Source organism: Cynocephalus volans, chromosome 11, assembly GCF_027409185.1.
Source record: "Cynocephalus volans isolate mCynVol1 chromosome 11, mCynVol1.pri, whole genome shotgun sequence".
Taxonomy (NCBI): Eukaryota; Metazoa; Chordata; class Mammalia; order Dermoptera; family Cynocephalidae; genus Cynocephalus; species Cynocephalus volans.
In genome coordinates this window covers 103,853,981-103,866,617 of record NC_084470.1, presented here as the reverse complement: position 1 = coordinate 103,866,617, position 12,637 = coordinate 103,853,981, and the positions used below count along the sequence as shown (strand labels likewise).

The following is a 12,637-nucleotide window of genomic DNA, read 5'->3' as shown; positions in this document are numbered from 1 at the left end:
AACAGGGGTATGCTGCCTCTCTTAACAGGGCAGGGACAAAGCAGCTGATCTGCAGAGTACATGACATTTCCTGCTGGTGCGTGTTGCATAAGGAAGCTCCTATGGTGCACGTTTGTTAAGACAAGCCCTGAAGCACCACTTACAGTAACAAAAAATAGCATATGCCCTAGACACTAGATAAACTCCAGAACCCTCAACACCAGCAAACACTCAGAAATACCATGTGGACAGCCAAAGGCAGCACCCAGCGCCACTGATACCCCAAAAGACAGGAAGCAGGAAGGACAGGCACAGAACAGCATGCCGCATCCACCTGCAGTAACCAAGAACAACATCACCCGTGCTGCATCTCCGTTTTTCTCTCATGGCCTTCTGTACCACTTGAATGCTGTCATCATGTGCTATTTTCGCTTATCTCCTGAAGAAAGAACAATATTCCTATAGAAAACCTAGCAAGAGAGGAAAGTACTTTCAATATTGCACTCAGGGGAAAGGCAGACTGTAAAATGGGGTAAGTAAGGGAAAACCCAGTCAAGAAAAACACTTCCAGTCAGTGTGGTGGAGATTAAGGTGAGGGCAGTACCACAGGGACTGGCCACTCTACTCTGCCCTTTTCTCTACCATTTGAGGATCCTTCAGCGAACCACGTGCCAACTGCTTTTCTGATGACACGTGTACAGGGAAAAGCTCATACATTTACAAGGGCTCACCACTTCCACTTCCAGAGAACCTGGTGGGTGCTGGTGGCTGCGCTGATGGGCACACCTGGTCCCAACACCAGGCGAGGAGGCTGTCCCTCCACAAGGGGGAGAATCTGGCTCCAAGGCCAGCAGATCTGATGACCATACTCTGCCCTCTCCCACCCCTGCTGCCTCTCAACAGGAAAAAATGTCACCTCTGCCATGTTCAGGACAGCACTTGGGACTGTCCATACAAGTCCATCACAGCACCACACACAAACACACACACACACACACACACACACACACACACACACAGAGGCAGACAAGCACATAGCCACACACATAAATGTGTGAATGAAGACATGCATGCACGCAGAAGTGTGCACACAGACACATGCGCACAGATGTGCGCACACAGACACAAGTACACATATACATAGACATGCACACAGACACATGTGCACACACATGCACAAATGCATGTGAATGCAGGCACACGTGCACACAGACATAGGTACACACATATGTACACAGGCAGACATGCACACAGACACACACATGCACAAAGGCACTAGTGAATGCATGCACAGAGAAGTGCACACTGACACAAGTACACACACAGGCAGATGCACACACACAGACACACAAGCACACATATGAATGCAGACATACATGCACACAGATATGTGCAAACAAGTACACGCACATATACACAGGCAGACACACACAGACATGCACACACATACACACGCAAACATGAATGCAGACATACATGCATACAGACATGTACACACAGATATGTTCACACAGATAAAAGTACACGCATACATGCACAGGCAAGTACTCACAGACATGCACACGGACACACATGCAAACACACACAGAAAGACACACACAGACATGCACACAGATGCAAACACAGTAGATCCGTCAACCACACGCGATGTTGTCCCTGGATTCTGAAAAGCAGTAGCACAGACCCTTTCTGAGACAGGAGGGACCTGAACGCAGGCTGTCGCTAAGGAATTCCACTCATGTTGTCGGGCATCTTAATGGTGTCATGGTTATGAATTTTTCTAATTCCATATCCATTAACATAGATATTAAAACACTTAAATATGAAATCAGATGATGCCTGGGATTTGCTTTAAAAACCTAGACCCTTTGCAAAAAAAAAAAAAAAAAAAAAGGAGGAAGACAGATGAAACAAATTAGTAAGAGTGCTGATAACTGCGGAACTGGGTACATGGGGTGCACTAAGCTAGTCTCTCTACTTTGGGGTAAGCTTGAAATCTTCCACATAAAACTGTTTTTATATAAGTGCACGGACAAGTTTAAGACCCACAGTCACAAAGACAGTGAAAGGAAACGTTCCCTACCGGCCCGTGGGGAAGTGCGGGGAGTGGAGAGGGACCTGGCTAGCCCTGCCTCTCCAGACTCACGGCCTCCTGGTCTTCTGTTCCCATGAGCTTTGAAGTCTCAGCAGAAAACAGAGAGGCCAAGTGTGCAGCACAGCCACAGAGCTCCGCAAAGCCCTCCTGAGGCCCTGCGTGGGACCCTGGGGTGGCCAGGCACCACAGAGTCCAGACCATAAGGCCTCACTGCAGCCCCAGGCGCCGAGGCCAGGGCAGGGCCGCCCTTGCTGGAGGGCAGGAAGGGAGCTGTGGTGGCAGGGCTGGAACACACACGTGGGCAGCCTCCACCCTGGCTTCAAACGTTTCCATGGAAATAGTTGTGGTTCACTCCTGCCTTTTACCTGACCATGGAAACAAGATGGCACACTCCTCCCCCATGATGCAGAGTCTCACTGCGGCTCCTCAGGTGGGTTACAGCTGCGGGGGGGGCCGTCAGGGCAGCCTCGCATCCCACAGCCCCAAGTGCACTTTTACTACTGAGCAGTCCCTTCAGGCTGAAGAGAGCTTCACATCTTAAAATCCACTTGGTTTCTTTTACTGTGGATCTCAGCAGCCCAGGAAGCCCTGCCTGGGGGACAGCCTGTGAGTTCAGCCCTGCAGCCACCACCTACACATCAGCCTAGGCAGGTGAGCAAAGCGGCCACCCCCCTCCAGCTCTTCACCTGCCATTTGCTTTTGAAAATTTAGTGTCGCAAACACATTCCCATCTAGCCAGCCAAGGAAACCAAGCCCACATTTCTCGAGGCTATTCGGAAAGGCGCAGATGGGACCTCCCCCCAGGACATGAGCATGCTCTGGGTACAGCCCCTCCCCCACTGCTCCAGGACCTTGCTCGCTTGCCCTCCCTCCCTCACTCCCTCCATCCACTTCTCCTCCTGTGCGTTACACACCCCCATGGCCATTTCACCCTCCCAAAGGCCGAGATCCCAGAAGCCTGGGCCGGACAAACAGGACGGAACTCCAGAAACAGCCGTCCACTTCATGGGGCTATCCTGCTGGGTCCTAGGCCTCTTTCCTATGCCCCAGGGGAGCATGCCTCATAGAGAAAAGGAGGGCACAGGACATCACAGACATGCCTGAGAGAAAACAGATCCAGTCCTCATTCAGAGCTGAGTAAGTCACCAAATAAATCACAACTCAAATAAAAATGTTGAAATTGTTAAAAACTTGTCTATACCAGAGACATCAAGCTTAATCAGGCAAGTAAACATGGCACACTAAAAATCATACAGGACCCCCTGCCCCACACAGGAGACAACTTTAAGAACAAGCAAATTAAAGCATATTCTGAATCCAGCTGAAATAACAATTTGCACCAACCTCCTGTTCACACTGGGACATCCTGGCAGAGAGGGCAGGGGCCCAGCCAGTGGTTGAAAAGGGCACCAGTGGGCAGAGCCTGGACACAGGCAGGTCTTACCCAACCCCAGTGCTGTGGAAACTGCCTCTGGTTCAAGCCAACTGGGACAAAGGCTCTCGGTGATCAGGAAAGGAACTTCGAGATCAGGAATTCTCGCCTCTCAAAAACTAAACCGTGAACCCCCAAGGCAGTGCAAACAAACATCCAGCCACAACAGCAGGCCTCAGGGATGCCAGGGGTGTGCCCGTGCCCACCCGTGTAGGTCCCCCAGCCTGACATCTGTGACTGCTGGCCCTCAGGGGCCCCACCTTCCTGACTCCTCTGCAGGTCTTCCGACCCTGGGGCAAGGCACTGCCAGTAGCTGCCCAGATCCAACCTGGGAGGAAAGTTCTGCATGTTCTCCATGCAGGGAGCCCAAGACCCCCACCAGCAAGCCTCCCCACCAGCCTGTGCACGGCAAAACACAGATCGCAGCTGAACTCACAGAGCCACCACAAGGCAGCCCATGGGGCTCACCTTGTTTTCATAGTTCAAAAAGCTTTATAAATTGAGACAAAATCCACGAGGGTCAGGCAGCTAGGCAACACTTTTTGCATACAAGAATGTTTTTTTAAAAAAAATCACAGTTTTGATAGTTCTACAAAAAAACACTTAGGAAATTTACAACAAAACTGTCAAGTAATTAAGGCAAGGCACTTCACACATGAACTGAAACTGCTAATTAAAATCCCCTCGCTTAATTGACTACATTTGCATATCATTCAACTTGGGAGTATAATTTTTTTAACGGTTTGGGCAACACAGGTTGTAACTCCGAGAAGGGGAGGCAGCAGGTGAGGCAGAGTAAAGATGGGGCCAACAGTGCCTCAGGCCCTAGGCAACGGCCCTGGGTCCCCACCTCCCAAGTGTCCAGTTACACCAGGATGGAGGTCCTGGGCATCTTCCACCCAGGCCCCCTCCCCAGAAAGGCTGATTAGCCTGCGGCGGGCTCTGCAAAACCCCCACCCCCACCCAGGTACACAGAATGCCCCAGCAGGGCACACCTTTGGAGGGAGAGACGAAGGGGAGACAGCAGGACCCCCTGCAGCCTCTTTGGCACAGAGACCTTGATGCAGCCCCGAATTCTGACAACACAGGTTCCAGGCGTGACCCTCTTTTGGTTACTGCCGGTCCGGGGGGATGCATGGAAACAAGCACAAGGGGCTTCAGGAAATGCACAAACTCTGCACCACATGTGGTCGCGTGTGCTACCCACAGCTTGTGCAGGGGGCCAGGCTGCCCCCACCCTGTCCGGCACACTCCCCCTCACACTCAAGCCAGGGGTCAGAGTCCAGACCCAATGCTCACCTTCAACAAACAAGCATGAGTCCCTCACCCTGGCACCCTGGCTCTCGCCACTTCTGAAGAGGGGAGCTGTGGGGCTGGACACGCCACAGACCAAGGAGCACCACCCTTGGGTGTCAGGGATGGGCAGGGAAGGGGGAGCCCAGGGGCACAACCAGTGCTGAGGCACAGGAGGTGGGCAGGGCCACGAACCTGTCAGGGTGGCACAGAGAAAAGCATGTCCAGGACACAGAGGCCCAACACGATCCAGTCAGCTGGGACCCACCACAACTGTTAGAGCCAGAGAGCCGAGGGTGGGCTGTGAGTGGCAGGGCAGTGACGGTGCCAGCCCACTGCCATGCTGAGGAGCCTCGGGCCATGGGATCACTGACAAGAGTGCAAGAACAAACTGCTGTCCGAGAAAGGCTCAGGCTCTCTGGATGAGAAGGATCAGGTGCAATTCCTTGCAACCTTCCCAGGCCAAGCCGCCCTGACTCTGCAGCAGCCCCACCAGGAAGCCCCAGCACATTGCGCCACACAGAGAAGCCCCTGACCCCAGCACACACGGGGTGCCCACCGGGAAAGTCGCACCCACGACATAATAAAAATCAGCCTCCCGATGCCACGTGACTCATTAAATAACTCATCCCAGGCAGGGTAGGACATGCTGCAGGTTACAGATGCCGGGTGCCACCAAGTCCCCTGAGGGTGTGAAAGGCATGGGTGCTGCGTCCACCCTGGGCCTTCTCCTAGGTTTTACTACTGTCACCCACAAGTCTCACGAAAAATTCACACCCAAGTCTTGGTCCTTCATTTCAGTAAGTAAGCAGATGCAAGTGGTGATGAGCCTGGAGCTGGGGGACCCCCAGACCCCGTTCCCCCAGCGAGGCCTCCTGGAAAAGCATCAGGTACCGTACAGTGCAACAAACAAACAGGCTCTGGAAAGCAGAGCTCTTCAGGAACTGTCTCCGTATGCACAAAAAAGCAGCACTAAGAGCTATCCCTTACTACGCCCCTGCCCTCAGGATGTGCCAAGTGCTTCCTGAGGGTGACCTGAGTTACCCACAACAGAGAGCAAGGAGAAAGGTGGCCAGAGCAGCACCCAGTCACCAGACAAGGAACCAAGCTGCCCTGAGGCCAGGTGCAAAGGTAGGGGTAGACCTCGGCCAGGCTTACACAGGCAATAAAGTGTCCCCAGGGACATGACAGGTGATGGCCAGGGTGGGATGGAGCCCCCACCTGACAACTACCCCCAGCAGCAGTTGGGAGGGAGGTGTGAAGGTGAAAACCTAGGCCTGTCTCTGGTCGGTCCCCAGCTCCACGAGCCCTAGTGCCGAGAGGATGAGGAAGAGCGGGACATTCTTCTTTCTCAGCTGTCCCAGATCTTAAGGAAATAACTCAGCCTCTGTATTTTGACTCAAAACAAAGAAACTTTTAAAAAACATTTCACTTGAAACTTGCATAATCCTTCTAGTGGAGAAATCCTCCCTAAACTTTTGCAATCCTTAGAAAGAGACACATTGCCGCAGAAAGCCCAGCCGCCAGGCTGCGGACACCTCCTTCCAGATGGCCAGGGTGCAGGCCCCGGACCTGCTGCCACCTTCCCCCAGGCCCCCCTGGGTGCAGGGCTCAACCTGGGCTGGGGCTGCCCCCCACGCCCGGCTCCAGGGTGGGGCTCGGCTTACATTTCACCCAAACTTCCTCACGCGCCATACCCTGTCTGTCTCCCTGACGTTTCAGACAGACATTACACAAACTGGCTTCAGGGAGGTGGAAAAACAGACGCCGCACAGTCAGCGACCTTACTCTCCAAAGCCCCATGCTGACTGTGGCACCCAAGGAGCAGCAGGGGAGCTACTCAGTGATCTTGCTGACCCCAGAAGGCAAGGCACCCAGCCCAGCTCCCAGGGGATCCTGGAAACCAGCAGGACAGACAGTCAGATGGATGGGGCAATGGACCGTGCCCAGAGAACGAGCTGTGTGAGGCTCTGCACCCAGCAGAGGCCAGCGAAGGGCACAGGCGGGACAGGCAGGGCCCCCAGCTCCCCTCACTGCAGGACTGGCTCTGGCCACAGGAAGAAGCCAGAGCTGGCTCTCAGGCTGCCGTTTCCCCCGTCTGGAAAGACCCTACCAGCCTTCGTGCTGCAGCCCTTGCCCTGGTGATCAGACCAGACCCGCGGACCCCATCCTTGTGCACGGGCGGGGGCTCGTCCAGGAGCCAGACTGCAGAGCATCGCCGAGAAGACAGCCTGCTGTCTAAGCCAAGCATCGGAAGCTGGGAAATCAGCGCTGCACCCAACGAAAACCTGCAGCAAAACACCCTCACAGTAAATACACTTCTCCAAAAGGAGGCCAGAGGCAAAGGGACAGCCCACCCTCTGAAGCACCCCCCAGACCTGAGGATGTCCGCCACTGCACCAAAGAGGGGTCCTGGAATAAGCAGGCTATTTCCAGCATTCCCAGTTCCCAGTACCACCGCTTCCTGTAGGAATTTCAGCTTAAAAGAGCAAAATACAACTTACTCAGAGTGGGCTCCTGCGTCCAGAACCCTTTCCTGGCCTCTGTACCTAAAAGATTCAGTCATTCAATGCTCTCTTCAAGACTCAATGCTCACTGAGGCTAGCCAGAAAAAGTTACCAATTGTCAGGAACTCAGACAATCCACACCGCCATGCCTGCCGCGCACGGGTCCATGCACCACGGACTGACATTGGTCACACATACGAGCAATTCAAACAGACCCCTCGAAGACCTCAGGCGTCTGGAGACAGAGGTGAAATAATGTAACAACAGATATTCTTCACTCACGAGGACATTCAAAACCACACACAGTAGTTAGGAGCCTGTTTGTCAAACACAGAAGCGGTGGAGACTGCTCTGGCCGAGGGAGGCACCGTGCCACCTTGTCGTCAGCCTGAAAGGAAGTGCTTGGCTACCCAGCGAGACGCTCTGTGGGACAAGAAGCCGTGTCCCAGGCAGCGGGCCAAGCGGCAGCTCAAACTGCCACCATTTGTCTACTTTTCTGACTGACAGCAATCTATGCCAATGAAAAGATTTAGTCCAATTTCCTGCAACACCCATCAGACAACCCAAGAGAAAGGGACAGAGTTGACCAGGCCAAAGAAAAGGGAAGGATGGAGAGGTAAAGGCTCCTGTCTCTTTGCCATGTGTTCCAAGCAGCAATGACCCGTACAGACCCCACCTCTGACACTCAACACGTTAAACACCCAAGATCAATAAAACATTAGTCCCCAGATTACACATGAGGAAACTGAAACACAGAGAAGCTAGGCAACTTGCTCAAGGTCACACAGCAAGGGACAGAGTGGAGATGTGAGACCAACACCCCAGGTTCCAGAGCTGGGCTGGCTCACTGCAGATAGCCCCCAATGACAACATCCATAGGAATCTCTAAGAGGTGACTTACGGCACTCCCAGGTAGTGCACATGGTCATCCAAGCTACACCAGCAGGAAGCCAGGACATCAGTGAACACTTCCTCTGAGCCCCCTATGACATTAGGGAGACACGACCAAGGAAGACTGCCAACCCCTCACACTGTCACAGCACCACTGACATGCCAGGCCTCGGGCACAGCCTCCTGCCTGCACAGGGCCTCCCCAGGGCTCAAAGCTGGAGCCCTGCCTCCCACCCAGTTCCACACTGGGATGACCACAGGAACCACGACCGCACCACAACCAGGCCTGCCCGCAAAGCAGGGTGGGCAGAGGTAATCAGGGTTCCAGAGAAACTGGGAAAATCACCGAGTCCACCCTAGCAGGAGACCCAGCCCACACCTCGCCTCACACAAACAACCAGAAGGCTCACTCCCACTCAGCAGAGCCCAAAGGCCTGCTGGAAGCAGCGTCCCCTGCAAAGAGAGTTCCAGGACGTTTTTTGTTCCTTCTGCCCTCATCCTCCATAGATCAAAAATATTAAAATAAGCTACAAAAGAAGTGAAGAAATCAAAACATATCCCATTAAGCTGTCAAGAGGCAACTAGGAGGGCCCAAAGGAGATCAGCAGTGGGGCTATGGGTGGGGCTCGGGGGGTTCTCCCAGGCCACTCCTCCTAGGACCAGTGGGGTCTGGGCAGCCATGGGTCCACACCCACCTTGAGAGAGCCACCCCCTTTTCACGTGATGCCCCTGGCATTTACAGAGACAAGCACACTGCTGTAGAGGGAGATTTAAAGGGGACCACGCAGCTCAGAACTCCCAATGGCATGGTCACTGAGCAAGGGGAGCCCAGCTGCTGCACCATCGAGAACTTAAAGAGAGGCGAGGCTGGGAGCCCGAGCACCCCACAAGGAGTGGACAGTGGCCTTCTGGTCCCTCCTCAGGAAAGCATGCAGGACCTGGCAAATGTGCAGGGACCCAGTCCACGCCACCATTGTGAGGGCAGGGCTGGGACTGCCACTCAGGCATCGACACCCCAGTCACTCACACTCACCACTCAGGGAATGTCTTTTTAATCAGTAAACTGGATTTCAAAGCCGTGCTAGAGAAGGCACTGAGAGAGAAAGGCCTCTCCAAACCATCTGCCAAGGTGACCCAAGTGGAGGCCTGGTCTGTCTCTAGGACCATAGCTTGGGGACGTCCTACCTTCCCCTCAAGGGGCACCTGGGCCGCAAGCTCTGGCCAGGCCTACCCTGAGCCGGAGAACCCCTCACCCAGAATCACAGGGCCTGCTGCAAGGGAAGGAGAGGCCAGTCCTGGGCTCCACTCTACAGCAGCTATGACAAAAAGGCTCTGCTGGCCACTCCACCGGGCCCCTGCAAAGCCCAGGAAGACAAAAAGACCACAAACACACACATGACCCAAACTCGGACAAAAACAAAACACACCCTGCTCAGACAAGATCCCCTGTTCAACACGCTGGAGATCGGTAACATGAACGTTTCCCAGCAGCTCGGGCCTCGCCGACGACCAGTGCCACGGTCCGCCCGGGCTCCTCACCACAGTCCCTGGGGAGCACACTGGCTTCCTCTGGCCACAGGAGTTGGCGAGGGTGTGGGCACCCCAAACAGAAAGGCCCTCGGCTCACTGGGAGCACCCATCATGTCCACGCACAACCACCTCCCCACCTGAAAGAAATGGCCACCAGCATCCTCACCCATCCCCCATGGGTCTGCACACAGTGGCCACTGGGGAACTGGCCTAGCCCAGGACAGAAACACCACTGCACACACACAGATGCACACACGCATGCAGCCCCCTCCAAGCAGAGGCGACAGTCCCTCACTTCTGCAGCCCCTCCTCCCACAGCTCTGACACTCCACTGGAGGGGCGCCCAGAGAAAACCAGGCTGGAGCATCTATTCACAGATTTAGAAAAAAAAAGTTTGATGCAATAGCTGAATTAATCAGGCCTCCCCAAAATAGCTGAGCCAATGCAGCACTGTGTGTGTGCAATTTAATAAACCTAGACGTGTAAAAGAAAAGTTACAAATACTTTGGGGGAGCGTGCAACAGAAAGTCCCTGAGGACCCCCAGTGACCGGTTTCAGCATCTAGTGGGCCACAAGCTGTCCAAGCCGGATCCCACAGATCCTCCGCCTGGCAAACAACAGAGCCATGGCCAGGACCCTTCCACTTGGCGCCCTTTTGCATTTCAGAAAGGCAGAGAAGGAAACGATTTGGGCAAGTCCAAAACCAATCGCAGGCGCCAGTAACTCCAACACTGCCCGCTGATCAGGCCCCAAGCTGGGAGCCCAGTGGCCCTCGCCCTCGACTCTGCCCAGGGACTCTGGGACTTGCTCCCTGGCAGGCCCAGGGCTGGAGTCACCAAGTCTCGGCCCCCTGCCCCTGCAGCCCGGACACCTGGCTTCATTTTTGTGTCTGTGTCCCAAGACTTCAAGGCACAAACAGGGAAACCCGGCACCGCCTTGCCAAAACTGTCTCCTGGGGACCAAGGGCAGGCACCCCTCTGTCTGCAATCTGGGAGCCTTCTGGGGTGAGGGAGCAACCTTCACCCCAACCCATCTGGACACCCCAAAGAAGGCCTGGGCTGTGGCTCGAGGCCTGGGTGGGTCCAGCCAGATCGAATTTGCTGAGTATGGGGCAGGCTTCTCTCTCAAGCACCCTCCCGGCCTATCCAAGCAATGGCTGTGGGCCTCAGAGGGGCTTTTCCACCCACCAGGCCAGGCCTCCAGCCCCTACGCAGGCTTGTCATGGTGGTCAGGCAAGAGGGCCTTCCAACCAGGCCATCTGGCCCTGTTGATGGGGACACTGGTGCTGCCCTGAATCTCCTTAAAACAAAACAAAACCCTAAGACGTGGGGTAAGGCAGTAAGTAACACAGGTGCCAGCCTTGGGAGACTGGAGCCCCTGGCGCAGGAGGGCCCCCCACACCGGGTGTGGCCTGCCCAGCTCCCAGGCCTGGGAACACTCACCCGGGGCACCCTCCGCTTGTACTTGTTGCCATAGTCGAACTTCTCCTTCACGTCGTCCCGGCAGCGGCCCAGACGAGCCTGCTCCTCCTTCCCCGTGTACTCCTGGCTCAGCAGGAGGTAGGCTCGCCACTTGGCCAAGTCGAAGCCCCAGTGGCAGGTCCGGTTCTCCAAGGCTTGTGCGAGTGCACCACGAACTTGTGCGGCGGGTACACGAGGCGGCAGTCGAGGCACTGAATGCAGGCGGCGCTTGGGCTGCTGGTGCACGCACCAGCAGCCCCTTGCACTTGCCGAAGCACTCATGGTATACGCGGACGCTGCGCTCGCTGAGCTCCAGGCCCAGAGCCAGGCTGGCGGCCAGCTCCTTCTTGCAGGGCAGCGGGTAGGCGCCAATGTAGAGCAGCGCGTTGCACAGGCGCTCAGCGTCCGTCTTGGTGATGAGCCCGCAGGAGGGCGCTGAGAAGAGCAGGATGCCCATGACTTTGACGATCTCCAGCTGGTCAGCCGTGCAGCGCGAGCAGTACATGTGCAGCTCATCGCACACGGAGTTGATCTGCAATGAGAAGTCGCGCAGCACAGAGTTGAGCATCTGCAGCAGGCACAGGCGCTTCTCTCCGCCCTCCACAAAGCACGAGATGGTCTCGCCCTCCAGCATGGTCTCGCAGCGCTCGGTGGAGCGGTTGGACGGCATGAAAAAGGGCCCGGGCAGCACGGGCGGCGGCGGCTGGATTGCGGGCAGGTGCAGCACGGGCGGCGGCTCGGCGGCCGCCTCCTTGGCGCTCTCCTTCTTGTAGGCCTCCTGGGCACAGCGCGCCGAGAAGGCAGCCGGGACGCCCAGCGAGCTCATGGAGCTTAGGAGGAACTGCTCCACCGTCTTCTGCACCCCCGGGTGCGGTTGGAAGCCGCCGCGACCGCCCGCCGCCGCCTCCATGGTGCGCTCCGGTTCCCGGGGCCGCTCCTGCTCCCGCGTGCCACGCCCCCCGGCGGCGCCCGCGACCCCGATCCTAGCCGCCTCCCGCCGCCGGCTTCCGGCCGATCACGGTCGTGCCCTCAGCCTCGCCGGGGGCGCGAAGGGGAAGGTCGGGCGGGGCGAAAGGGTCCCGCCGCTGGAGCCCGCCGCCGCCCGAGCCGGCCCCACATCCACACGCCCCTCGCCGCGCCTGCCGCCGGCGCCGCCCGGACCCCGCGCGCCCCCCGCGCTCTAGACGCGGGACATGACCCTGCGCGCGCCGCCAACGGCCAACGCCAACGGTCGCGGGCCTGGGACTCGCGGTGGAGGGGGTGCCGCGCAGGTGCCGGCGCCGCGAGGCGCGAATCTCCCCGGTGGCCGAGGCCGAGCGGTCCGGGAGGAGCGAGGGCGCGGGCGCGGGGCCGCAGCCGCGGCCGCCCCGCTCCTCCAACCGCGCGGCGCCCGCCCGGCTCGTCCCGGCGGCTCTGGCCGGCCGCGGTCGCTTCCGCCAGCTCCGCGCCC

General features: G+C 56.7%; 1 pseudogene; it reads right to left on the bottom strand.

Annotated features, from left to right (window-relative positions):
• The window catches only part of LOC134390532 (ski oncogene-like), a 35,687-nt pseudogene extending 23,431 nt beyond the window's left edge, over nucleotides 1-12,256 (bottom strand).
• Between the last annotated feature and the right edge of the window lie 381 nt (nucleotides 12,257-12,637).